At 41.2% G+C, this 25182-nt stretch overlaps 1 protein-coding gene across 9 annotated transcripts in view; it reads right to left on the bottom strand.

Moving 5' to 3' along the window:
- The window catches only part of TENM3 (teneurin transmembrane protein 3), a 1659985-nt gene that overhangs the window by 947484 nt on the left and 687319 nt on the right, over nt 1-25182 (bottom strand). The gene's annotated exons all lie outside the window — the stretch shown is intronic.

The following is a 25182-nucleotide window of genomic DNA, read 5'->3' as shown; positions in this document are numbered from 1 at the left end:
AGACCAGGGTTTGGTGTTCTTTGACTTTGTTGAACTTCCCAACTGTTCCAGATTAGGTACTCCTTGAAGAAAGAAAGTCAAGGTGAAAGTCAGTTAACTAGAATTTTTTGGAGTAGGTTGTGATAGCAGCCATCGCATCATAACTGTTTTTTTCGACCCCAACCGCTCATAAAAAGCATGACCTTGAACATTCCAAACATTAGCACATAGGAGAAAATGAAAAAATATACCAGTTACCCAAGCTTTCACCATAGAGCCTAGGGCTTTCTGGTAAAATCCTAGCAAAGATGAGGATCTTACATCTCATGAACTGACACTCCAGCTGAAGTGTAAGTTAAGTATACATGTAAAAGTGACAAGCCTATTGTAAAAATGGTAGTAATATGTGTTTTTGTACAAAATAAACTTAGATCTATGTATAGTTTTTATTATTTCTGCAGCACAGTAGCTCAGTGGTTAGCACTTATGCCTAGCAGTAGGGATGAGCCGAACACCCCTCCGGTTCGGTTCACAGCAGAACTTGCGAACAGGCAAAAAATTTGTTCGAACACGTGTACACCATTAAAGTCTATTGAACACGAACATGAATAATCAACAGTGCTAATTTTAAAGGCTTATATGCAAGTTATTGTCATAAAAAGTGTTTGGGGACCTGGGTCCTGTCCCAGGGGACATGTATCAATGCAAAAAGAAGGTTTAAAAGGCCGTTTTTTCGGGAGCAGTGATTTTAATAATGCTTAAAGTGAAACAATAAAAGTGTAATATTCCTTTAAATTTCATACCTGGGGGGTGTCTATAGTATGCCTCTAAAGGGGCGCATGTTTCCTGTGTTTAGAACAGTCTGACAGCAAAATTAGATTTCAAAGGAAAAAAAGTCATTTAAAACTACTCGCGGCTATTAATGAATTGTCGGTCCGACAATACACATAAAAGTTCATTGATAAAAACGGCATGGGATTTCCCCACAGGGGAACCCCAAACCAAAATAATAAAAAAAATGCGTGGGGGTCCCCCTAAATTCCATACCAGGCCCTTCAGGTCTGGTATGGATATTAAGGGGAACCCCGCACCAAAGTTTAAAAAAAATGGCGTGGGGGTCCCCCTCAAAATTCATACTAGACCCTTCAGGGGGTTTTAAGGGGAACCCAATGCCAAAATAAAAAAAAAATGGCGTGGGGTCCCCCCAAAAAAATCCATACCAGACCCTTATCCAAGCACGCAACCTGGCAGGCCACAGGAAAAGAGGGGGGGACAAGAGAGCCCGTCCCCTCTGACAACACATGGAAAGTCACAGGGAAGTCCCCGTGCATCAGAGGAGGGCCACCGGGTCACCGGGTGGCCCCGCCCTCTGTTATATAAGAAATGTCAAAAGAATCAAAGTGTCACACGGCAGAAGACTCCCACTGAGGCGGATCATGCGGACGGAGCGGAGAAGATGCCTGGAGGAAGATGCGGGACGAGAAGAGCGGAGGAAGAAGAAGATGGAGAAGAAATGATGAAGTAGAAGATGGAGGAAAAAGAAGAACACCGAAGGAAGACCAGAAGCAAGCAGATGAAAGAAGAAAAAATTAATAAAGGACTTGTCAAAAACCGTCTCTAGTGTTTTTTTAACCTTTTTGACACTTTTTTGTGAAATGGTAGGGGTACATTTGTACCCCATTAACAATTCACACGGGGGGGGCTGGGATCCAGGGGTCCCCTTGTTAAAGGGGGCTTCCAGATTCCAATAAGCCCCCCACCCGCAGACCCCCACAACCACTGGCCAAGGGTTGTGGGGATGAGGCCCTTCTCCCCATCAACATGGGGACAAAGTGCTTTGGGGGGCTACCTCAAAGCACCCTCCCAATGTTGAGGGCATGTGGCCTGGTACGGTTCAGGAGGGGGGGTGCTTTCTCATCCCCTCTCTTTTCCTGTGGCCTGCCAGATTGCGTGCTCAGATAAGGGTCTGGTATGGATATTTGGGGGGACCCCACGCAATTTAAAAAAAAAAATTTGGCGTGGGGTTCCCCTTAAAATCCATACCAGACCCTTGAGGGGGACCCCCACGCCATTTTTTAAAAAAATTTGACACGGGGTTCCCCTTAATATGCATACCAGACCTGAAGGGCCTGGTATGAAATTTAGGGGGACCCCCACACATTTTTTTTTATTTTGGTTCCCCTGTGGGGAAATCCCATGCCGTTTTTATCAATGAACTTTTAGGTGTTTTGTCAGACCGACAATTCATTAATAGCCACGAGTAGTTTTAAATGACTTTTTTTCCTTTGAAATCTCATTTTGCTGTCAGACTGTTCTAAACACAGGAAACATGCGCCCCTTTACAGGCATACTATAGGTATGAAATTTAAAGGAATATTACACTTTTATTGTTTCACTTTAAGCATTATTAAAATCACAGCTCCCGAAAAAACGGCCGTTTTTAAAATTTCTTTTTGCATTGATATATGTCCCCTGGGGCAGGATCTAGGTCCCCAAACAATTTGTATGACAATACCATGCATATAAGCCTTTAAAATTAGCACTTTTGATTTCTCCCTTAGACTTTTAAAGGGTGTTCCGCGGCTTTCGTATTTGCCGCGGACACCCCAAATTGTTCGCTGTTCGGCGAACTGGCGAACAGCCAATGTTCGAGTCCAACTCATGTTCAACATAAAGCCCATCCCTACCTAGCAGCAATAGAGTCATTGGTTTGAATCCTAACCACTTCACTACCTGCATGAAATTTGTATGTTCTCCCTGTGCCTGCATGGATTTCCTCCCACTCTCCGAAGACATGTTGGTAGCTTAATTGATTCTTGTCTAAATTGTCACTAGTATGTGTATGTATGCATGTGCATTTGGGACCTTAGATTTGACGTGATATGCAAGTAATGTCTTGATAAAAGAGTGTCATGTCTCTAAGTGTAGCAATATGGTTACATTTAATGAAGGTACAACATTTAACAACTCACATTTGTTTATGATTAAAAGAGGCACATCTAAGTATGCATGTATCCAGGGTAAAGCTGTCCACATAGACCATCCTCCGCACCGCCGACTCTCACCGCTGTCAGTCTGCAATTGTGACAGGGAAAACTACCCTGCAGTAGAGGGATCTGAAAGCGAGGCTTGAAGGGCTCGCGGAGCGCAGCATGGCAGAGATGACATCGATGGTGGTGTGGAGGATGGTCTATGTGCACAGCTTTACCCCGGTTGCCTGCATACTTAGATGTGCCTCATTTAATCGTCAACCATGTGAGTTCCTAAATGTTGTGCCTTCATTAAATGTAACCATTCACTCTACACTCTGTTCTCTTTTATAATCAGTTGTGACATGACACTCTTATATCAAGACATCGCTTGCAAATCAAGTCAAATTTAATTTTAAAATTTGCTTGCCTTGCAAAATGCTCTCAAACCAAGGTTTTACTGTACTTTCATAATAATGTTTCCAGAGTGTTCCACACTTATGTCAAAGAATCATTACTGATTTAGGTCTTTCTGCAGGCCTAGTTTAAGGACCCCTGTCAATCTGTAAAGACATTCGTCTGAAATTGAATAAAGCTTTTAAGTCAGTTGAGTTTATGTCTAAAAAGTGGAAGATATGGAAATATTAATGCTGTCTCTATTAGCATTTGGTTCCTTCTAGTTGTGACCTTCTCATTTTGGATTTTACTGATCTATGGGCAGGACCTTCCTCCTGTCCTTCCTTCTTCTAATAGTATCTAATGGGTCTGTGTGTTCTCCTATATTCCTAGGATACAGTAATGCTCAAGATTCCAAGGTCAGTGAATACATTTATATAGATAAGAAAAAGAACATAAATGCTTATTTTATTGCCACTTAACACACACACAGAAAAATCATGACAGTAAGGACAACGTGAAACCTTTTCTCATAGAGATTATCCTGTATTTGTCAGCTGCGCTCGGTTATCACTTCATAGCATTATTACCAACACAGTCACATAATGCAGTCATTAATCCCTATTCTTATTAGAAGCTTGAAAGGAAATTAACAATGTCATCTTAAATATATACATACAGTATATAAATATACTCCCTCTCTCTGTATATATATCTATATATATCTATATATAGATAGATATAGATAGATATATATAGATATATCTATCTATATCTATCTATATATAGATAGATATATCTATATATACAGTGGTGACAGAAGGTATTCAGACCCCCTTAAATTTCACACAGCTAAAATAACAAAGAAGTGGCTTCACAACAACTCTGTGACTGTTCTTGAATGGCCCAGCCAGAGCCCTGACTTAAACCCAATTGAGCATCTCTGGAGAGACCTAAAAATGGCTGTCCACCAACGTTTACCATCCAACCTGACAGAACTGGAGAGGATCTGCAAGGAGGGATGGCAGAGGATCCCCAAATCCAGGTGTGAAAAACTTGTTGCATCTTTCCCAAAAAGACTCATGGCTGTATTAGATCGAAAGGGTGCTTCTACCAAATACTGAGCAAAGGGTCTGAATACTTAGGACCATGTGATATTTCAGTTTTTCTTTTTTGATAAATCTGCAAAAATGTCAACAATTCTGTGTTTTTTCTGTCAATATGGGGTGCTGTGTGTACATTAATGAGGAAAAAAAAATGAAAAGTGAAAAATTTAAGGGGGTCTGAATACTTTCCGTCCCCACTGTATCTATCTATCTATCTATCTATCTATCTATCTATCTATCTATCTATCTATCTATCTATCTATCTATCTATCTATCTATCTATCTATCTATCTATCTATCTATCTATCTATCTATCTATCTATACGTGTGTGTGTGTGTGTGTGTATATATATATATATATATATATATATATATATATATATATATATATATAAAATATATACACTATATTACCAAAAGTGGTGGGATGCCTGCCTTTACATGGATATGAACTTCTTAGTCTGTAGGGTTCAATATTGAGTTGGCCAACCCTTTGCAGTCATGTTGGAACAGGAAGGGGCCATTCCCAAACTGTTTCCACAAAGTGGGGAGCATGATATTGTACAAAATGTCTTGGTACGCTGATGCGTTAAGAGTTCCCTTCACTGGAACTAAGGGGCCAAGCCTAACCCCTAAAAAACAACTCCCCACCATAATCCCCCTCCACCAAATGATTTGGACCAGTGCACAAAACAAGGTCCATAAAGACATGGATGAGCGAGTTTGGGGTGGAGGAACCTGACTGGCCTGCACAGAGTCCTAACCCCAACCCAATAGAACCCCTTTGGAATGAATTAGAGCGGAGACTGCGAGCCAGGCCTTCTCATCCACATCAGTGCCTGACCTCACAAATGCGCTTCTGGAAGAATGGTCAAACATTCCCATAGATACTCTCCTAAACCTTGTGGACAGCCTTCCCAGAAGAGTTGAAGCCGTTATAGCTTTAAAGGGTGGGTCAAATCAATATTGAACCCTATTGACTAAGATTGGGATGCCACTAAAGTTCATGTGCGTGTAAAGGCAGGCGTCCCAATACTTTTGGTGATATAGTTATATATATTGTATATGTTTAGTTTTAGTTAACTCCTTATTTAGAAACTGTCAGTCAGGACCATTCCTAAGTGAATTTTCATGCTGGTCCATTCCAAACCTTTATGGTAAGCAGTCTGCAAAGTACAGCAAACTACTTGTTCGCTATAGAGATGAAAAAGAAGAGTGGGACGTCAAGAGGAGAAGTCAACTTGCATCTAAAAGCAAAGGAGAAGGCCTTCAAAAAAATACAAGGCAGAGGGATCATCATCAGCTTTACAACTTTACAAATAATGCAACAAGAAATGTAAGGGTGCAATCAGGGCGGCTAAGATAGAACATGAAAGGCACATAGCGGAAGAGAGTAAAAAAAAATCCCTAGAAATTATTTAAGTACATAGATAGTAAGAAAGGGAGATCAGATCATATTGGTCCCATAAAGAATGGTAAAGGGAATCTGGTTACTAATGATGCAGAGATGGCAAAGGTATTGAATTTATTCTTCTCCCCAGTCTTCACGAGGGAAACGGGGGGCTTCAGTAACCAAAACTGCAATGTTTATCCTCATGACACGTCACAGGAAGCACCCTCATGGCTAACAGAGGACAGAATTAGAAATAGACTTATTATTTAAGGTACTTATATAGCGCCATCAATTTACGCAGCGTTTTACATATAGTTTGTACATTCACATTGGTCCCTACCCTCAAGGAACTTACACTCTAAGGTCCCTAACTCACATTCATATACTAGGGCCAATTTAGACAGGAGCCAATTAACCTACCAGCATGTCTTTGGAGTGTGGGAGGAAACTGGAGTACCCAGAGGAAACCCACACAGGCACAGGGAGAACATGCAAACTCCAGGCAGGTAGTGTTGTGGTTGGGATTCAAACCAGCGACCCCTTTTTACTGCTAGGTAAGAGTGCTACCCACTATACCACTGCGCCTCCCGACTTGAAAATTTTAACATTAATAAGTCACCAGGATCAGATAGCTTGCACCCGAGGGTTCTTAAGGAACTCAGTCAAGTAATTGCCAGTACATTTTTCCTAGTTTTTACGAACAGTCTACTGACTGGAATGGTACCAGCTGATTGGGTGAAAAGCCAGTGTATCACCAATATTTAAAGTGGAGTTCCACCCAAAAATGGAACTTCCACTTTTTGGATTCCTCCCCCTCCGGTGTCACATTTGGCACCTTTCAGGGGGAGGAGGGAGCAGATACCTGTCTAATACAGGTATTTGCTCCCACTTCCTGGCATAGATCACCGCAGTGATTGCGGTGACCTACGCCACTTCCGCCGCCTACCCCGTCTTCCCCCGCTGTATTCTGTGAGACACAGAATACAGCAGGGACCTGAGAGGACGCACAGCACGACTCGCACATGCTCAGTAGGGAACCAGGAAGTGAAGCCGCACTGCTTCACTTCCTTATTCCCTTACTGAGGATGGCGGCAACAGCCGAGAGCCGAAGGACGGATCGGCTTCGGCTGCCGACACCGCGGGCTCCCTGGACAGGTAAGTGTCCATATATTAAAAGTCAGCAGCTGCAGTATTTGTAGCTGCTGGCGTTTAATATTTTTTTTTCATCAAACCTCCGCTTTAAAAAATGGCCAAGATACATCCCTGGGAATTACAGACCAGTTAGCCTAACATCAATTGTATACAAGCTCTTGGAGGGGATGATAAGGGACTATGTACAAGATTTTAGTAATGACAACGGCATCATTAGCAGTATTCAGCATGGATTCATGAAGAATTGTTCTTGCCAAACCAATCTTTTAACCTTCTATGAGAAGGTGAGCTGCCATCTAGATAAAGGAAGGCCCGTAGATGTGGTGTATCTGGATTTTGCAGAAGCATTTGACACAGTTCCCCATAAACGTTTACTGTACAAAGTAAGGTCCCTTGGCATGGACCATAGGGTGAGTACATGGATTGAAAAGTGGCTACAGGGGTGAGTTCAGAGGGTGGTGATAAATGAGGAGTACTCAAAGTCCGGGGTGAAAAAGGGGGTCCCCCAGGGTTCTGTCCTGGGACCAATCCTATTTAATTTGTTCGTAAACGACCTTGAGGATGGGGTAAACAGTTCAATCACTGTATTTGCAGACGATACTAAGCTAAGCAGGGCAATAACTTCTCCGCAGGATGTGGAAACCTTGCAAGAAAATTTGAACAAATTAATGTTGTGGGCAACTATATGGCAAATAAGTTTTAATGCAAAAAAATGTAAAATAATGCATTTGGGTGGCAAAAATATGAATGCAATCTACTCACTAGGGGGAGAACCTCTGGGAGAATCTAGGATGGAAAAGGACCTGGGGGTCCTAGTAGATGACAGGCTCAGCAATGGCATGCAATGCCAAGCTGATGCAAGCAAAGCAAACAGAATATTGACATGCATTAAAAAGGGGATCAACTCCAGGGATAAAATGATAATTCTCCCGCTCTACAATACTCTGGTCCGGCCGCACCTGGAGTATGCTGTCCAATTCTGGGCACCAGTCCTCAGGTAGGTTGTGCTGGAAATGGAGAGAGTCCAGAGAAGGGCAACAAAATTAATAAAGGCACTTACAAGCACTGAACTTGTTCTCTCTGGAGAGGAGACTCTTGAGAGGAGATATGATTTCAATGTACAAATACCATATTGGTGACACCACAATAGGGATAAAACTTTTCTGTGAAAGGGAATTTAATAAGACATGCGTCCATTCACTAAAATTAAAAGAAAAGCGGGTGAACCTTAAACTGCGTAGAGGGTTCTTTACTGTAAGAGCGGTTAGGATGTGGAATTCTCTTTCACAGGCGGTGGTTTCAGCGGGGAGCATTGATAATTAAAAAAAACTATTAGATAAGCACCTGAACGACCACAACATACAGGGTTATGCAATGTAATACTGACATAAAATAACACACATAGGTTGGACTTGATGGACTTGATGGATTTTCTGACTTCTCTAATTGCAAGTTTAGCCAAGCAAAAACCTGAAAGCACTATCCATAGGCCCTCACTCATGAGATCACCATCTAAAGCAGGGTATATACAGGAGATTTTTTTAGTTCAACCAGCAGATGGAATGAAAAAAAACCTCATAGATTACGCATTCTCACAAGCGATGTGGATGCAGGTGACCCCCCATTATCAGAATACACAGATCGGTGCTGCAGCCATTGGCTGCAAGGCTGATTGAATGAAGGTTTTCCAGCAGGACCATTTGACAGAAGCTGGTCATTAGACTGGATTCTGTTGAAAAGACAGCAGTACACACAAAGTGCACTTTTGGTCCTTGTAGACCAGCCTTAATTTAACTGTATTCGAGCTGAATCAGGCAGCTCTCATATGATGTCCATATGTGCATTTAGACAGCACCTTCTAGGGTCAGCAGAAGACAAATTGTTACATTATTCCCTGGACTTTCAGATACTCCCTGCTTCTATGGACAACCAATGAAAACCTGTGGAATTTGCATCACTGAATTGGATTTATACACACACACACACACCTAACAGATGATGGTACACAATCACAGTCTACACCAGATCCATTGTGCTGATCTGGCAGATAGGTGAGTGGTGATGACTACATTGTCTTGATTGAAGGTATATCCTATTGAGACTAAATAGAAGAATATATTGAAAAGATATATTGTTGAACAAACAGTAGCCTTACTTGCCTACATTTTCATGGTGGGCGTAGTGAAGTAGTAGATTAGGGAATAGTTTCCAATAGAGTATGGACCCTTTACATACACCAAGCAGTCAGCCTTTTTCATTTTAATCTTTGGCTTGCTCTTGGCTTGGTCTGTATCACATCATCATAATGTCTAGAGCTGTACAGGAGCTAAGATGAAGACTACACAAATATTTTCCATAGCCTAAGATCCATTCCTTGTAACCTATTACTGCTATTGTCCAGTACTATAGTGGAACTGCTTCCTGCTTTCAATGTAGGGTTCATTGGACTCTAAACTCTAATCTGCTTTAGTTTATTTGGATGAGTCATGTCACTCATGGAGCAGAATACTGGTGTGAAACCTGTTTCCACTTTTGGAATGAATATTTATTTATGAAGATGGAAATTTGTACATCTTTAGACATATTCCTGATTTTCTTCTGTTTATTAGAGTAAGCATTTTACTTTGAAATTATGACAAATATTAATCAAGTGTTTAACTTTTTATTTTTGAAATTCACTTTCCAACTGAGCTATAAATGCAGTGGTGTATTTCGCCACATTATAAATATTAATGATGATATCACTCGGATTAATGGACATGCAGATTTAACAGGCTTCAGTGCTCAGTGAATTTTGACCTGCTACTCATGTAATTCTTCCCCAAATGTTTGCTTCATTCTCTGCAGCTGCCTGCCTATCACTCCAGCAGTCTTCTGTAATCTCCTGACTCTTGGGGAAGATTTTTGTACCAATATTTCATGTTGCACTTTATGCTTTTATCTTGGCTGTGTTCAAAGGAAAAGAAATCAGTAGGTAGAAATGCTGTGACCTCATTCTTTTAGTTTATTATGAACAAAAAGCATTGTGTAAACAGGGGCAACGCAGAGCATTCAACTGGTAAAATATATAGAGAATAGCTACATTGTTCCCAGTTGTTCTTTGAATTGGGGGGGGGGGGGGGTGAAAAAAAATCAAATAAAAGGTAAGGTGCAGTACAATAAAATAATCTTTCTTTTAAATTCACAGTGGGACAATTCAGAATTTCTGTCATGTTTGTCCTGGGAGCCATCTTGCCCTATTGACTGTCTCACTATGGCAGCTAGTATTCTTATATCCTCTTCCTATGAACCTGAGCTTCTAAAAAAGGCAGGGTACGTGTTCTCAGGTGACGCCCCCTGTGGCTCTTATGCCGCGTACACACGAGCGGACTTTTCGACCGGACTGGTCCGACGGTCTATCCGACGTACTTTCGGCAGACTTCCGACGGACTTTCCTAACGAACGAACTTGCCTACACACGATCACACCAAAGTCTGACGGATCGTACGCGATGACGTACGACTGGACTAAAATAAGGAAGTTGATAGCCAGTAGCCAATAGCTGCCCTAGCGTTGGTTTTAGTCCGTCGGACTAGCATACAGACGAGCGGATTTTTCGACCGGACTCGAGTCCGTCGGAAAGATTTCAAACGTGTTTTATTTCTAGGTCCATCGGACTTTTGGGGAAAAAAAAGTCCGCTGGAGCCCACACATGATCGAATTGTCCAAGGGAGTCCGGTCCGCCAAGTCTGCCGGAAAGTCCACTTGTGTGTACGCGGCATTAGAGAGTAAAGCTGCACAGCCCAAAATTACTGACAAGAGGCAGCGGTACTACTACAGAAGCAGTGTGAGAAGCCTGTTGAATCTGCCACAAATGGATAAGCTAAAATTCTGAGTTAATAAAATAAAGAAAAAAAATCACACACACATACAAGGGCTAGTGTGAAACCCACGCTAAAAAAACCCAATGGTTGCAAGAGTGGTGAAGGACTAACACACTCTTGAGTCTAGTTAGTGCTAAAAAGAACATCTAGAAAATAAAAGATGTGAAATAAAAATGCAAGTAAATGCAAGAGTAAATCTTGATAAAAATTTCTAGGGGGTGAACCCCTGTGAGTATGTCTCTGGTCTGAATGCTGCAGATAGTTGCGAGGATGCTTCAGGCACGGGATGGGAACCCGGAGACTGTGAGAAATAGGAAGCAGGAGAAAGAAAAATAAGCACCAGGGCAATCCTAGTGCAGCATTATATGGTTTTATTGATAAGCAAAGTTGAAACAATATGAAATGCACTCACATAGTGCTCAGTAGGTGGGGGCTTGACACGTCCAGCATGGGAACAGAACCATCGCCGAATCCCTGGGATGTTGAATTCACAAGCGCCTTGTATCAGCGTGGAGCTGAAGCCTCAAAGGAGGATGCCGGTTGGGTGGCTCGGCGTGGCGGTGATCCGGAGCTGTCACGCTGGGGAGATGTGTTTGGCCAATCAGAATGTGTTGCGGAAGCTAAGCCACGCCTCCAGCAGCAGAAGAAAGGGGGTGTGGCTTAACTTCCACTGCACGGAGAAGGAGGCGATGCGTGTGCCCAGGGGACCCAGCCACCCGGGATCACGGTACAGGGAGGCAGAACAGGGATCTGCCTATGTAAACAAGGCAGATCCCCATTCTGACAGGAGACAACATGGAGATCTGCTGTTCCTAGTGATCAGGAACAGAGATCCCTGTGTTGTTCCTGTCAACACTTCCCCCACACAGTTATAAACACACTGTGGGAACACAGTTAACCCTTTGTATGCCCCTGATGTTAACCCCTTCCCTGCCAATGTCATTTATACAGTAATCAGCACATTTTTTTTTTTTTTTTACCACTGATCACTGTATTTTTGTCACTGGTCACCAAAAAGTGTCACTTAGGGTCAGATTTGTCTGCTACAATGTCACAGTCCTGCTAAAAATTGCCGCCATTACCAGTAAAAACAATAAAAAAAATGAAAGTTCATAATTCTATCCCCTATTTTGTAGACTCTATAACTTTTGCCCAAACCAATCAATATACGCTTATTGCGATTTTTTTTACCAAAAATATGTAGAAGAATACATATTGGCCTGAATTGATGAAGAAATTTGTTTTTTAATTAATTTTTTTGGGATATGTATTATAGCAGAAAGTAAAAAATATTGGGTTTTTTTCAAAATCTTTTTTTGTTTACAGCGCAAAAAATAAAAACCGCAGAGGTGATCAAATACCACCAAAAGAAAGCTCTATTTGTGGGAAAAAAAGAACATACATTTTACTTAGGTACAGCATCACACGACCGCGCAGCTGTCAGTTAAACTAGCGCAGTGCTGTATCGCAAAAAAATGCCCTGATCATTAAGGGGGTAAATCCTTCCGGGGCTGAAGTGGTTAAATATCAACAAAAGAAAGCTCTATTTGTGTGAAAAAATGATAAAAATATCATTTAGGTACAGTGTTGCAAGACCGTCCAACTGTTACTCAAAGTGAGACAGCGCTGAAAGCTGAAAATTGGCCTGGGCAGGAAGGGGGTGAAAGGGCCCAGTAGGCAAGTGGTTAAAGAAAAAAAAAAGTGTTACAATAGATATAAATTGCTGATTTTATTCTGTGAGTTGTTCCATTTGAACCAAAATGCTGATTGCGTTACAAAGCGACCAATGTTATTTACAAATGTATTTCAGGCATTTTCCCCAGTCATTGAAATTGTTAGCTATGAATACTGTGCACTACCAGTTTGGATGTATCTCATCTCAACAGGTGTTAAGCAGGGAAACACTTTAACACTATCCAAGACTAGAACAAAATGTTTTAGGTGGAAATAGGACTGCAAATGCAGGACTGTAAAACCCTACTGTTGGCAATCACAAATATCACAAATATCTTTCTTTTTAAACTGCTACAATAAATGATAAATCTTTAAAGAGGAACTACAGTCTGCTCACATAATTTGTACTAAAAACATTCTGAAGCTTCCCTTCAACCACTTTGCATATTATTTTATATACACTGTGATTCTGTACTTGCCAAATATGCTGCAGAAATCTCCCTCCACTGAGTCTGACTACCAACATTTTAACTGTGGGCAGCTGAAGCTGCTGCCTGTTCACTTCCTGGATTTACACAGACACAGACCTCCAGCACTGCAGCTCTCATTGGCCCTCTTATGATTCCCCCCCTTCCTGGCAAACTCTCACGAGAGTGAGAAAGAGAGCTGTGCATGATGTCATAAGCCTAGGTTTTTTACCAGACAAGAAACAGGAAGTGGTTTACTGGCAGAAAAAAAATGTTTTACTATCCAAAGTTAAACCAACAAGGGCAGAAGATTTAATAGATGGAAAGTTGAAAAAAAATGACTGAAGTTCCGCTTTAAATTCTGGATAAACTGCACAAAATTCAACTACCTGAATTGATGGATGCTGGCAAAGCAGATTAGTAATAAAAAAGTATCAATTTTTTTGGCATGACATTCATGCAGCTGGTAAGAAAAGAACATTTACAGAAAAATATTTATTTTAATAGATATAAAACAAGAACATATTGCATTACATGTCTAAACCTTGCACCTTTGTAGCAACTAAAAAACATTCTGCTAAATAAACCTTTAAATCACAACTGAAGTTGTGGTTCCAGTAACAAGCTTTGGATGTGCATGTTAAATGTTTAAAACAGGCTCACATCTTCCAGCCAACATTCTATTCTGCCAATAATTTTCTTCTGAAGTAAATCGATAGCAACTCGAAAAAATGAAAATAAAACATCACTTATATGAGTCCAACAAAATTCTCAGCCAATTTGAGCCTTTCATGTAAATTAGAGCAATATGGCTCTAGATGATGAGCTCACGAAGAAGAAGAAGACGAAGAAGGGATGCTGGGTAAATGTCGCACAGAAGGCTGACTGAGGGAAACAAGTGGAGTCTTTAATAGAACATAAACAAAGAATGGTTATTACTAGAGTGTTCCAGCAGTAAACCTCCATGGCCTTTACTACTAAGTGAATGACTCCTGCAGTCATTATGAGCTTTCACATAAAGTAAAAAGTGCAAGAGCAAACCCTTCAATGCCTGCAAGGTGTCTAAGCAAATGAAGAGGTGAATTGAACTGTTCAGTATAACGGAAGGGAACAGAGAAACACAAGGATTCTGTCTAGGCTTCTACAATTAAATAGATTTGGTACTGGCCATTTCATGCAAGGTGGCAGATAATCTATTCAAACATTGCTATCAAAAAATAGTTAGGGCATAGGTGATGCAATCTGAGCATGGCAGTGCCATGGTAACTGTGGTTGAAACTGTTGCATTGCAGAACTTAAGTTCTTAAAAGTAATTGTAAGGGTTCGTTTTTTTTTTTTTTTTTTTTTTTAAATTAACAAACATGTCATACTTACCTCCACTGTGCAGCTCGTTTTGCACAGAGTGGCCCCCAACCTGCTCTTCTGTGGTCCCCCGGCAGCTCTCACGGCTCCTCCACACATCAGATAACCCCCTGAGAGAAGCGCTCTCCCGAGGGGATTACCTTGCAGGCACGCTCCCGAGTCCAGCATTTGGCGTTCATAGAGGCCGAATGCAGGACTCGGCCCGCCCCCCGGAACCCATGTCATTGGATTTGATTGACAGCAGTGGGAGCCAATGGCTGTGCTGCTATCAATCTATCCAATCAAGAGCCGAGTACCCCGGGTAGAAAGACAGTGTGTCCCCGCCGGGTCAAGTTCCAGGGTTCAGGTAAGTAAAACGGGGGGGCTGGAGGGCCGGTCACTGCCAGTTGTTTTTTCACCTTAATGCATAGGATGCATTAGGGTGAAAAAACACGAAGGTTTACAACCCCTTTAACTTACCACCAGGAAAACAGTACATGTTCTTAAAGATGTACAGTACACAGTACATGTTCTTACTGAGGTTTACCAGGTTGGTTCATTTTACTTTTCTCAAATACCGTATTTATTGGCGTATAACACGCGCCGGCGTATAACACGCACCCCAAGTTTAGGAGAGAATTTTAAGGAAAAAAACTTTTAGGAGGGAAGTTTAAGGAAAAAAAACTTACATTTAAATGCCCATCAATGCAGCCTCATCAGTGTTCATCTGCAGCCTTGTTAGTGTCATTGCAGCCTTTTCAGTGTCAGTGCAGCCTTGTCAGTGCAGCTTTGCCCCAGTGCAGTCTTGTCAGTGCAGCTTTGCCCCAGTGCAGTCTTGTCAGTGCAGCTTTGCCCCAGTGCAGTCTTGTCAGTGCAGCTTTGCCCCAGTGCAGCCTTGTCAGTGCAGCTTTGCCCCAGTGCAGTCTTGTCAGTGCAGCTTTGCCCCAGTGCAGTCTTGTCAGTGCAGCTTTGCCCCAGTGGTCAGTGCAGCCTTGCCCCCAGTGCCCATGCTTGATCGCCGCCGACATACACATAGCTGCATGTTTTAAATATGGCGCCGTGGAGTTGGGAGGGACTCGGCGCCGGCAGAACTGAACGAACGCCGCCGAGATACACATAGTCGAGTGTCGGCGATCAGCTCACAATTAGCGGGGATCGGCGTATAACACGCACCGACGATTTTCCCCTGATTTTAAGGGGAAAAAAGTGCGTGTTATACGCCGATAAATACGGTAATTGTCTCTATTAAAATGAGATTGTAAGCACCTGCGGCACAGGTACAAATAGGAGTTATTCAATGCCCCCTGTAAGGGTTTGTGAAATATATATTTCACTCTATAAAAAAAAAAATAACAAAATAACTAACTAATTAACTATTGAAATAAATAAATTAATAAGTAAATAACATGCTATAACCTAGTGTTTCTCCACCTTTTTTAAGTCGATGGCACCCTTCAAAATTATAGACAGTCTCGAGGCGCCCCAATCTAAAATGTAAAAAACAATTCTAATAGTGTTACATAATGCAGCAACATCCACACTTAGGACACCCAACTTTAGAGGTGATTATTCTACCAAAGCAAATACACTTTTGCACACTGGTCCTGACTAGTATTCCAATGTTTCTTTTCTCCCTCTTCTCCCTCAATTTCTCTTGATCAATCAGCTAATTTCACCCCAGTGCTGGGGGAGAGGGGCAGTTACTTTTTTTACTAGCAATGGTGGTGATCAGTGACTTATAGTGGGACTGTAATAGTGCGGCGGACAATCTGACACTAATTGACACTGGCTGGGAGGTATGCAAACTGATTAACTGACATTGACATCACCAGTGACACTAACACAGTGATTAGTGATAACACTATATACTGTCACTGGCTAGTAAGGGGTTAACATTTACAGTTGATCTAAGGGTTAACTGTGTACCTAACAATGTGTGCTGCTTTTACTAATACATTGTTTGTTCCTTCTCCTTGCTTTCCAGAGATAATAAAGAGAGAGATTATTCCCAGAGCCCTGTGTTTTTTGTCAGTACAGGGCTCTGAGCTGTGATTGGACCTAGCTGCTCAGCCATGAATCATTGGGCAGGACCTGCTGACAAAATCCCACTAATCACAGCAGGTGTTGGCATGCCCTGTACCCAGAAGAGGCCAACATCTAACAGGTATGTCGCTGTGCCTGCATGGGCCGCCTTTCTGCAGTACATTGTGGGTGGGCGGACTTAAGTGGATAATACAATATATTATAAACAACCATTATTATACAATGGCTGCTATAAATAGCATTAAACCCTCAGTATTTTTTAGGCTTAACACATTGAGCACAATAAAATAAATATTCCCCAGAAAACTATTTGTTAACATTTTTAACCCCGCCATATACAGTTTAAAACATTCAGTGCTCTTGGCTCCTGCTGTTTCAGTGCTGCTTCCCTGAACTTCTGGTTTTCACAGTAAAGAGTTAACAGTGGACAGTCCAGTCTTGAGTCAGTCTGTTAGCTGGCAGAAGGGAAGGGGCAGGAGGAGCAGGAAATTGGTTGTCATCATAGGCTACAGAACTGTGTGTTTCTATTGAAGCACAGTATAGGACGGGTGGCAGCAACCTGTAGATCGCGGACAGGTGACTGGTAGATCTCGGTCTGGGCTTGCTGTTCCGCCATTCCAGAGTATCAAACAGAGTGCAATGCAAAGGGACTACTTGTGCAGTAGACAGCCAGAGCCGCATAAGCCGATGACTCCTCTGTAGTGTTGGCTCCTGTCCCATGCGGAGTGATACCAACTGCACTCCACCTCTTAACCCAGCTAGAGGTCTCCAGAGTGGTGCCAGCGGCAGGAAAGAAGTGATCTTCAGGTCCGTGTGAAGCCATACATTGGGCATAATAGTATAGGGCTGCTTTCACACTGATGTGCTACGGTTTACCCACACCGCGGGTGCAATGCAGTGTACCTGAAGCATTCCTGCGGGTTTGCTGCTCTTAGCCATAGACTTTTATTATACCCTGTTTTTCTACCCCCAACTTTATGTGTAAATGCAACTAAGGGCTCATTCACAAGTGCAGCAGGCACTGCTGCTCCTCTGAAAAGCGATCTGAGTGTGTGTTGACAGGTGGAGAGGAGGTGGTATGTTGGCTCCTCATCACCTGATTTAAAACCATGATTTCCATGCAATGCACGCTTTTGTGACACGGTAATACGGCAATTAGAGGTTTAAATCAGGTGTGAGGAGGCGACACTGTGCCTGGTGATCTTTGACTTCTCAGGTAGATCTCCACCTCTTTAAGGTTGCCTACCCCTGGTATACGGAGACACAACTCTAGTCACTGAATGCAAGGGTGGCTACATAGGATGCTGCTAGAGAACGGATACACTCTGCAAAAAGGAAACCTGATGCAGTGATCATGGCACTACTTATACTAAAACATAAGAAAGGACTAAATGATAGAGGAACTGCAAACTCAGAAAGTGATTAAATCAGCTGCTGAATGTGCTTAAAACACTGAGGGTTTAATGTCACTTAATATAATTAAAGTGATATTATAGTCTTGTTTTTTTTGTTTAAAAATAACAAACATGTTATACTTACCTACTCTGTGTAGTGGTTTTTGCACAGAGCAGCCCAGATCCTCCTCTTCTCCTGTCCCTCGTTGGCACTCCTGGCCCCTCCCTCCTGCCGAGTGCCCCCACAGCAAGCAGCTTGCCACCGCTCTGTGTCCATTCGGTGGCTCGGCCCCGCCCCCTAGCTCTCCTCAGTGGCTTACTGGCTTTGGTTGGCAGCAGCGGGAGCCAATGGCTCCCACTGCTGTCTCATCCCATGAGGAGAGGGAGTCCCAGAAAGCCAAAGTTCTTGTGCAACATCGCTGGATCAAGATGGGGCTCAGGTATGTATTCGAGGGGCTGAGGAGGGATGCTGCACACAGAAGTTTTTTTTATCTTATTGCATACAATGAATTAAGATGAAAAGCCTTCTGCCTTTACAACCACTTTAGCTCACAAAAACAGGGAAAAGTTGTTTGAGGTGAAAAGAAACATATTCCTACATATCTCATACCGCCACAAGTTTTTTCTCCTTTGTATTGTACCAGTCAGTCTGGTGTCACCTGCAACCTTTATTGTCACCACAGTAAACATAGTGGCCTCAACACAAACATTACGAGTAGGAAGTGAGCAATTAATAAAGTTCCATGTGTTACACCAATCTATTTCCCACATTTTAGTAAGTGCTGTCGGAAGTGGCTTCAGAACGGCAGAGCTGGTCACCGAAAAAAAAACAAAAAAACAAAAAAAAAACTAAAGCATGAAAGAAGATTAGTACAAAATATTGAGCTTCAGTAATGCTTTCTTTTAATGGATATGTAGAAGCTGCTGTTACTGGGTCACTTTAAACTAGGCATGGGCAACTGCAGTCCTCCAGCTGTTATGGAACTACATGTCCCATGAGGCATTGCAAGACTGATAGTTACAAGCATGATTCTCAGAGACAGAGGTATGATGAGAATTGTAGTTCCACAACAGCTGGAGAGCTGCAGTTGCCCACCTCTGCTTTAAACAGTGATGCTGTATTATACTGCACTTTTTGACACTACGCTTACACAGGTATAAAGATATGAGATCTTCATGCCTATTGAAGAGCACATTCCATCTTAGCATAAGTCCTTGTGTGATGTGTAGTTTACTGCAGGAGCGGTAAAAAGATCTCTGAACTTTGTGCTTGTCGTAAAATCACCCTTAAAATGCACCTATGCTTTGCCCCTGGCAGCCTTGCTCAGCAGTTTATATTTCCCATGCCTTTGTTATTTGAAGAAGTATTTCAGGATCCAGGGGAGCAGGATGGAATTTAGAGCCAGGAGGCAGTATTAGAATCTCAGGTGCCACCTAAGATACAATCTCACTTTGCTATGTGACAAAAATGTTCTAAATGTAGACGGTTCATTTAGTAATTAGACAAATGTTGGTTCCCCCATATTTTTTAGAGCAGCAAAAAGATCTGTCTGTGTATGCCCATCATTTTGCCACAAATGGCAGATTTAAAAATAATCTGAATATATTTTTGCTGCAAGTATTCTAGCTGTATGGTAATGGTCTAAAAATTAGAAGAGGTATTTGAAAATAAATGAAGATTTTTTTCAGGCAGCACACAGATGATAGAGAGCATGAATATGACAGACAATGAGCAGTACTGCAGCCCCGAAGGCATGAACCATAAATCACAGAGATACCAGCTAAGAGAGGGACACATTACATATCTGGAATGGATGGTACTTGGTGATGTATGCAAGCAGAAATAAGTACAAAATATGAGAACCCAGAGAGAGAATTCATCTAGTGGAGGAAGATTTTTTACAAAAGATACAAGGTTAAAAAAATTAAATAATTTTAAAATGAACCTGAATATGTATATGTATGCAAGAATTAATATAATTATATATGCTTGGGCCATTTTATAAATGCAAGTACATTTCAAAATCAACACATATTATATATATAAAATATATAAGATATATTCAATATTTCGCAACAGTAACATACTATCAAAACAGTTTTTAATTATGTGCCACAGAATTATCAATATGTGATTCAATGGAAAAAAAAATAATTCTATTCCTTTGGCTTCTGGCTCCAGTGATTAGAGTCTGTTGTAAGCTCATTCCTTTTCCCTTATTCCCGGATAGCAGCATTTTTTTTGCTAATGAATGATTTCAGCCAATGGAAAAAAATAAATAATTTTAGCCAACCAGAAAAGGGAGGAAGATGTTATTGTAACAACCAATTTTACCTTCAAAAGTCTCAGAGTTTTCACAGCTGTTATCTTTAGATTGCTAGAAACCTGTGACATGAGAAAGTGAGCAATGGAGAACTTACAACAACATCTATGCACAGAGACTGTTAGATAAGATAATAAGTGGAATAACTTGGGTCACTTTAAGTGACATTAAGGAGAACCTGTGCTTTGCCCATACAGAGAAAAGCTCATCCCTCATCCCCCCACACTGAGTAGCACATGTTGTTAAAATCATAGAAGAAAAAACTAAGAGAATAAAGTTCTCTCAAGAGGGCCAAAACAGAACACTATAGTTACTACAAAACTAGCTTTATTAGTACAAAAAATACCACTGCAAACTAAATTAACAAAAACAAAAGAGAATCACGGGTAAATGGCTGACAAAGACTATTAAAAAATTAGACAACGTTGTCAAATTATTAAAAACATAGGAAGCCGCGGCTGCATATCCCCCACATGCACACCAGACACCACCATAACCACTTGCATACACTAGTAAGAGAGTTGGGCTAATAGGGATGTGGGAATAAACATAAAGATTCCTTATCAGAAGCTCCAAGTGGTCCATTAGATATAGGCCATATAGGTTAGGTGCTGGTTAGTAGGTAGGCAACTTGAGTGTATTAGTCCTGTTTGCATGAAGATAGCCATATATTGGGGTCTATTTGGAATCAGAACACAGACCATCAGCATAGATAAATAATCAGGCAGTGTAGCAGGTGTAACAGGCAGCTTGACTATGGATATTCATAAGCAGCGGAGGAAAGAAGCAGAGGCAAACATATCATTGAATTATTCAAAGCAAATGTCATTAGGGGGAGTGCTGTAAAGAATCAAGCAGGCATTCATATAATAGCTTCTAATTGGAATGTGGATACCCTCACCAACTGTGCGGGGTCCACCGCCCTCCTGCAGCGTGACTCTACCCCTAGATGGCTAGATGGATAATGGCTACGAGCCCCGTTCTGTATTGGTAAACAAAGGTATTTGACCGGGATATTTGACCGGAATATTCGACCGGAGAGGGAAAACCCCTCATAGAGTGTTCGTTGCCTCCGTATGTTTCGACGTAGATCCGGAAGAAAGAAAACAACAAGCCATCAGCTGTTTGTTCCGTGATAACACTCAAGGAGCACGTTGCTTCCAGTGACGTGCTGACGTCAGAGCACTGACGCGTTTCACCAGCCAATAGACGCTGGTTTCTTCAGAGCTCCCCCTAATGACATTTACTTTGAATAATTCAATGCTATGTTTGCCTCTGCTTCTTTCCTCCGCTGCTTATGAATATCCATAGTCAAGCTGCCTGTTACACCTGCTACACTGCCTGATTATTTATCTATGCTGATGGTCTGTGTTCTGATTCCAAATAGACCCCAATATATGGCTATCACTCAAGTCGCCCACCTACTAACCAGCACCTAACCTATATGGCCTATATCTAATGGACTTTAACACTTGGAGCTTCTGATAAGGAATCTTTATGTTTATTCCTACATCCCTATTAGCCCAACTCTCTTACTAGTGTATGCAAGTGGTTATGGTGGTGTCTGGTTATGCAGGTGGGGGATATGCAGCCGCGGCTTCCTATGTGTTTAATAATTTGACAATGTTTTTTAATAGTCTTTGTCAGCCATTTACCCGTGATTCTCTTTTGTTTTTGTTAATTTAGTTTGCAGTGGTATTTTTTGTACTAATAAAGCTAGTTTTATAGTAACTATAGTGTTCTGTTTTGGCCCCCTTGAGAGAACTTTATTCTCTTAGTTTTTTCTTGTATGCCTCTAGGGTTATCAGAACTGCATCCTATGAGTTAACCATATGGGTGAATGTTATCTACAAACTCGTTAAACTTACTTTAAATGTATTTAGTTTAGGTTGATCCAGGCAGACTTTTGTTTATTTCCATTTTTATTAAAATCATAGCTTACACAGGGTTATGTACTCTCTGCAGTGGAGCTTGGTGACTTACCCAGTGTTTTTACATGGAAGTGAGTCATTTTCTTCACCAGGTCCAGACGTACTGGGTATTTCCTTTGCTCCTGGTACAGCACACCAAAATTCTTACAAAGATCTCCATTAGTAATCACAAAAGGAAAAGTGACTTTTTTGCAGCCTCATAGGACCCCTTCATGCAATTATTACAAATTCACTTTTTGAACATTCTGGTATCCACCTTTTTGGACCAAGCACCAGTTACATGTGGTCTACAAGCCATCTACAAGCCACCTGGAGCGCGACCTTTCTAACTATGTTAATTTTCACTCCTTTGCATCACTTTTTGCCACTGGAAAACCAGAGTTTAAATGTGGAAGGTAGTTATTGGGATTAGATTGGAGTTATTAGATAATGAGAGAAATAACATCGTTAGGGAGATTTACTAAAACTGGTGAACACAGAATCTGGTGCAGCTGTGCATGGTAACCAATCAGCTTCTAGGTGTTATTGTTAAAGCTTAATTGAACAAGCTGAAGTTAGAAGCTGATTGGTTACTATGCACAGCTGCGCCAGATTCAGTGTGCACTACTTTTAGTAAATCTCCTCCAATGTGTTTTAGTATTGTCAAATCTTATCAAATAAATGAACAGTCTATTGGGGATACATAGAATATAACATAATGGCAATCACAGTTGGTCCATTCTCTCATTACTGAAACGCTGCAGCTTGACAACTCACAGACTAAAGCCTCATACACACAATCAGATTTTCCAATGGGAATTGTGTGATGACAGGCTGTTAGCAGAAAATCCGACCATTTGTACGCTCCATCGGACAATTGTTGTCGGATTTTTCACAGACAAATGTTGGATGGCAGGCTTTAAAATTTTCCGCGTACAGATGTCTGTTGTTGGATTTTCCAAGCATGTGTACACAAGTCCATCGGACAAAAGTCCAAGGTACAAACCCACATGCTCGGAAGCAAGGACGAGCCAGAAGTGGTCGGTCTTGTAAACTAGCGTTCGTAATGTGCATTAAAAAAAGAAAACAAAGAAAATTAGACATGCTATCTGCCAGTAGAACTTAACCAAAAAGTGCATTCTATGCATACAAAAATACAGAAAATATACCATATCAAATCATTATTCAACCAAAAAATAAAATAAAAGACTCATGCATTTGTCCTGCTTCTTAATATAGGGGGTCAACAATGCCAAGAGTTGGTTAAAGCAGGAGTCCGTCATCCTGAGATAATTCCGAAAATCATTTGGATTATTCTCTTGGAGCTCCCACAGCAAAGGCATATGACCTAATTGGTCACGATTAATAAAGCAACCAATTTTTGGTCCAAGAAATCCTCCTCCTTCTGCTCCTTGACTGGACTTGGGTCAAAGCAGTAACTGCAAGGCCAATAATAAATAACACTCCTCCGATTCCGCAACATGGCTGGTTGACGAATGGCCATTCAGAAACTAACTGAAAAGCATGCAATGAAAAGCATGAAGTGAAAAGTGCGAAATGAAAAGCGCAAAATGAAAAGCGCAAATCAACACTCACCAAACTTCTACTAACACTAAATTAGCAGAAGGAGCCCAAAGGATGGCAGTAAAGAGCTGAAAAACCACATAGTACGTCACTATGTTCATGTTTGTTGGCTGACAATTTCTTGCCATTTGTGTGCAAGACAAGTTCCTGGCCAACGCCCTTCGGACAAAAGTCCGAGGTTTTGTCTGCGGAAAATCTGTTTGTTTGTACGAGGCTTTAGTTGCACTAATTTAGTAAAACAATACTGCTCCAAAGCCCATGTCTGAGGATACGATTTTCATCTTAGGTGCAAGTAAGGCTCTAAAGCCCATCTCAGCTTACATTCCCTAAAACAATATGGGGCAAATGCCATGAACCAGGTTCAGCTTAATTTACATGTGAGTTTCAAAATTCAAACCACCTAGGATTGTTACTCTCTATGTATCCCATTGCTGGAACACAGCAGCTTGACAACCCACAGACTTAGTTGCATTAATATACACCTTAAAAGGGGGTTCCTGCAGAGGGCTCATGGAGGTTTGTATCACTTTGCTAGGCACTCACACAAGTATGTATATCTGCTACTATTAACTCCCTTAAATTGCATGTAAGTCACAATTTACATCCAAAGTTACCAGTCAGAGAACAGGGGTTTTCAGTCAATATGAGAAGTTATCACCTCAAAGTTTCACATTGCAAGATAGTAAAGAGTGATTTTCGATTCATACAGCCATTTGATACAAAATGTCTGCTTACATTTTCATTTACATTGTTATTAGTTAGGATGGTACCAATTATGATATACCTATAAGTAAAGTCCTACCTTCCTGTAAATTGTTTCTTGTACCTTTTGTGCCTTAACACTTGGTACATTATCCAGGACATTGCTACGAGGAGCTCATTTGATAAAGTCTCTGTTCTAACAGATTGTGTGTCCATCTGAGCAGGGATCTCCTCAGCTGTTATCTTTTTATCATGTCTGCTAATTGTACTATAAATACATTGTTCTAAATTTGCAGTGCAATGTAAAATATTCAGAACATGCTGTGATAAGATACGGTGTCAAGATTATCAAATGTAAACTTAGCTAATGGACTATGTTTGTATATTTGTTTCAAAATGAGCACTCCAAAAGTGGAATAATTAAATTTTGCCATGTGACGAATGATATGAGTGCCACTTTGGTTTTATAAAGCAGCCTCAAATATCTGAAATGTAAAATTGTTTAAAAAAATTTAAATAATGCATTCTGATATGTCAAAATTATTGTGTTTTTTTATTCTTTATTAACTTCTGCCAGAAGCTTAAGGAAACTATATTAGTTTGACAGAGTCTCTGAGCAACTAAAACTCATCTCCAAGGCTCTTGATTGCTGTTCATTTTTCCCTAGCAGCCACTGCAAAGTATTCAGTGCTTCCAGGCCTGAACTCATGATAGAGGGTGTAACATCATTAGCCTTGTGTAAGCTCCTTTGCCATCTGACACCGAGTTTACAGTTAGCCACATATGCAACATAGGAAGGAGTAGCAAGCAAGCAATGCAAGGGTAAGTATAAGTGGATCAGGGATGGTCTTTAGAGACTCATTCAGTTTAAGAGACTTAGTCAAT

This window comes from Aquarana catesbeiana, linkage group LG01 (assembly GCF_042186555.1).
Source record: "Aquarana catesbeiana isolate 2022-GZ linkage group LG01, ASM4218655v1, whole genome shotgun sequence".
Taxonomy (NCBI): Eukaryota; Metazoa; Chordata; class Amphibia; order Anura; family Ranidae; genus Aquarana; species Aquarana catesbeiana.
The sequence above is the reverse complement of the archived record's forward strand: the minus strand, read 5'-3'. Positions and strand labels throughout refer to the sequence as shown.